Source organism: Rattus norvegicus, chromosome 10 (assembly GCF_036323735.1).
Source record: "Rattus norvegicus strain BN/NHsdMcwi chromosome 10, GRCr8, whole genome shotgun sequence".
Lineage (NCBI taxonomy): Eukaryota > Metazoa > Chordata > Mammalia > Rodentia > Muridae > Rattus > Rattus norvegicus.
Genome location: NC_086028.1, coordinates 101,900,740 through 101,905,082, shown reverse-complemented (window position 1 = coordinate 101,905,082; position 4,343 = coordinate 101,900,740).

The window sequence follows — 4,343 nt, the reverse complement described above, 5'->3', positions numbered from 1 at the left end:
TCTTGGCTGTCCCGTGTCCTTGTGTCTGAACGTAAATCCTGCATTCAGCATCTACTGTCTGAACCCACCCAACAGATCCAGATGCACAGGCCTTGATTCTTAGCAGGGCTGAGGAGGAGGTCTACACCACAGAGCCGCCTCCAACTGAGTACCAAGTTCTGCTTTAAAAGTAAAAGCATGGGAGCAAAGACAGAGGCAGAGATGTGTGTGAGCTTGAGACCAGCCATGTTTACATTAAGTGTTTCCAAGTGTGTGCGGTCGCTTTGCCTCCATGTAATCTGGGCACCACATGTTCCGTGTTCTTGGAGGCCAGAGATCATGATGGTCCCCCAGGGCCTGGAGTTACAGAGTTGTTAGCCCTCCACATGGGCAACTCCAGTTCCTAGGGATCTGAGACCCTTTCCTTGCCGGCCTCTAAGGCCACTGCACACACACGGCAAGGAGGGAACAGAATGCTATTGCTCAGCTCTCTCCACAACAGAATGTCCTGCCCAGGAATGGGCCAGCCCACTTTTAAGGTAAGTCTCCCACATCAGTTGACAGTCCCCTCCAGGTATACCCGAGCCATCTTCCAGGTGTTGCTAGATTCTGTCAGGCTGACAACTCTGTCTTCACAGTGCCCCTTGGTTTTCACCTTCTGGATAAATCAGCTTAGGTGCTCTGTCCATTGTTACACTTGAGGCTTCTCTGTGATTGCAGAGTGCTTAGAACCTGCGATGCCTGCTGGACCCTAAAACTCTTAAAATCATAATGGGGAGTTTTTCGTTTTGGTTTTTGGTTTTTACACAGTTTCTCTATATAGCCCTGGCTGCCTGCTGCCTCCCAAGGACTGGGATTAAAGGCATGTGCCGTCAGCACCCAGCTTCATGTTTTAATCTTAACTCCTGGCTTTCCTTTATGGCCACAGCTTAGATCTTTACAAATCTGCCCAGAGGTACCTTCACAGGAAGTGAATCAGGTATAGGACCGGCATCTTCCTCAGTGACAGACTCCTGAGAGAGGAAGGACCAGGAGATCAGGGAATGTAGATAGGAACATTCGGGGTCAGTATCATGGAGTATCCACCAGAGAAGACGGCTCGAACATGGGTTTAAGCCCATAGAAAGTCCTTATTAGCTGACTGGCAAAGATAACCGGATGTTTGAGATACCAGTGTAGCCCTGAACCTTTCTCAGAATGGGCTTTTGTGTTCTTTGAAGATTGACATACTTCAGTTAGGAACAGTCAGAAGTGGAACTACAGAAGCCAAAAAGCAATGTTAGTACACGGAGACTTTCCCAGACCTGTACGGATTTTGACGGATTAGCTCTTTGTTTTAGTTTGGGCAGATGACACACCCACAAGGCAGGCAGCAGTGGCCCGTGTGACGGCCACACACCCACATCAAGGTTTCTATTAGTTTCTGGCCCCCAAACTCCTGCTCTTAGCAGTAAATCAGAAAGTGGTAGGCAGGGGCTGGAGAGATGGCTCAGCGGTTAAGAGCACCCGACTACTCTTCCAGAGGTCCTGAGTTCAATTCCCAGCAACCACATGGTGGCTCATCTGATGCCCTCTTCTGGTGTGTCTGAAGACAGCTACAGTGTACTTATATATAATAAATGAATAAATCTTAAAAAAACAAAAAAAAGAAAGTGGTAGGCAAGAATGCCTGGAAAGTTCCACTCTATATGCTTTTGTTTAAAAAACAAACTCATTGAATTTTACACCCTGAACGGTATTTCCATCATGGAGTTAGCTGTGCTAAGGTCTTGGGGGACTGCTAAGTCCGGGGCCCTGTTACAGTTTGGAGGTCTTATCCAAGCTCTATCTTTTTTTTTTTTTTTAAGATTTATTTATTTTCATATAGGTAAGTACACTACTGCTGTCTTCAGAACACCAGAAGAGGGCATCAGATCCCATTACAGATGGTTGTGAGCCACCATGTGGTTGCTGGGAATTGAACTCAGAACCTCTGGAAGATCAGTCAGTGCTCTTAACCGCTAAGCCATCTCTCCAGCCCCCAGCGCCCCCCCCCCCACAAGCTCTATCTTAACTCATCATCTAACCTGTAGGAAGGCTTCCCAGAGGCCCTATGAAAAGACAAAAGGATTACTAGTTCTGTGTCCTTGCCTAGGTGCGGACTTGACAAGATCCGGTCAGAGGCTGGTGCCAGGGCCTTGAAGGATTAAGGATTCAGTTTGTGGGAACTTGACTTTTCTCTCCTGAAGGGACCCGAGTAATCAGTCCCAGGGCTCTCCTGTGCTTGGTCTATGATACACCTGAGATAGCCTGTGCTCCTCTTGTGCGGCACTGCTTGATTAGCTTCCTGACCATTGTATGGTCGCTTTCTGCTGAATCTGTAACATTTTCCACCTGCAAACTGTATACAAGATTGTTCTCCTCCTCCTCTTCCTCCTCTTCTTCCTCTTCCTCCTCCTCCCCTCCTCCCCCTCCTCCTCTTCTTCCTCTTCCTCCTCTTCCTCCTCCCCCTCTTCCTCCTCTTCCTCTTCTTCCTCCTCCTCTTCCTCCTCCTCTTCCTCCTCCTCTTCCTCTTCCTCTTCTTCCTCCTCCTCCTCTTCCTCCTCCTCCCCCTCTTCTTCTAAGACAGGTGTATTGGCTAGTTTTGTGTATCAACTTGACATAAGCTAGAGTCATCAGAGAGGAAGGAACCTCAGATGAGTAATTGCTCCATAAGATCCAGCTGTAAAGCATTTTCTCAGTTAGTGACTGACAGGGGAGGGCCCTCCCTGGGCTGCTGGTCCCGGATTCTATAAGAAAGCAGGCTGAGCAAACCGTGGGAAGCAAGTCAGTAAGCAGCACCTCTCCGTGGCTTCTGCATCAGCTCCTGCCTCGAGGTTCCTGCCCTGTTTGAGTTCCTGTCTTGACTTCCTTTAGTACGAACAGCAATATGGGTGTGTAAGCCAACGAAAGTCCCTTTTGTCCTCAACTGTGCTTTTTGGTCATGGTGGTTCATCACAGCAATGGAAACCCTAACCAAGACAACAGATATCTCTGTGTAGCCCTGGATATCCTGGATAGCTTTGTAGACCGGACTGGCCTTGAATTCACAGAGATCCTCCTGCCTCTGCCTCCTCAGTGCTGGGATTAAAGGCAAGCTCCACCAGGACAGACAGCTCACTGAGTTTTTTTTTTTCTTGTTTTTTTTTTTAACATTTCTGTAGTCTATGATGGTAAAAATACAACAAACTGTGGTTTTGGTTATAAACCAGTTTTTTTAGTGGTTGTAAATTGCTAGATTCTAGTGCAGTTTGGTTTAACCATTTGACTTAGGGTTAACTTCATTAAAAGCTTCAGTTTTGCAATAGATGGCAGTCAATACAATTGATCCATGAACAGAGAGTAAGACACTATGAAAATGCAGTCCTAAATGAAGCATTACACACACACCAAGGCCTCAGGGATCTTTGTCAAAAGTCAGGACTGCCGCACACAGGAACTCACAGTGGCTGACTGACTGATCTTTGAAGATCAAGCGAGCCAAGCAAGCCTTCAACATGGTTACGTCCTTAGATAACCGCGAGCTGAGAAGTTATTGTCAATTGATGGCTGATGCGAGAGTGAGTGTTAGTTTAATTCAAGCACAGCTCCTACACACACACACACACACACACACACACACACACACACAGAATTCTTCCCCTGATAGACAGTCCCTGCTCCAGAGTACCCGTGCACATACTTGGGTACTAAGTTGTTTTCTATAAGAACACAAGAAGTTGGGAGGGAAAAAGCTATGGGGAGATTTGGAGCAGCTTCAGTGGAGGGTGGATTTGATCTAAACATCGGCACGTAATAAAACTCAAAGTTAAAAAATTAAATTTGGGGGCTGGAGAGATGGCTCAGTGGTTAAGACCACTGACTGCAGCACTGACTGCTCTTCCAGAGGTCCTGAGTTCAATTCCCAGCACCCACATGTTAGCTCACAACCATCTGTGATGAGATCCGATACACTTTTCTGGTGTGTCTGAAGACAGTTGCTGTGTGCTCATATAAATAAAATTAAATTTAAAAAAATGTGCTTTGTTTAAAAAAATAAAATTTGTAGGGATTTGGAGCATCTGTGTTGGCAGAGTCACCACCATGCCTCTAGCTAAAGTTCTTTTTTTTTTTTCAGGGACTGGGGACGGAACCTAGGACCTTGCGCTTCCTAGGTAAGCGCTCTACCACTTAGCCAAATCCCCAACCCCGCTAAAGTTCTTTTTATTCCTTTGGACTGCACCTAAGAAAGTGTGTTAAGTGTGATTCTAGGACACTATTATGTAGCCGGCCTCAAATTTGTGCTACAGCCAGTTTTGACCTAGGAAATTTACAGTCCAGGTCCAGCCTAGGTTAGAAACGCTATG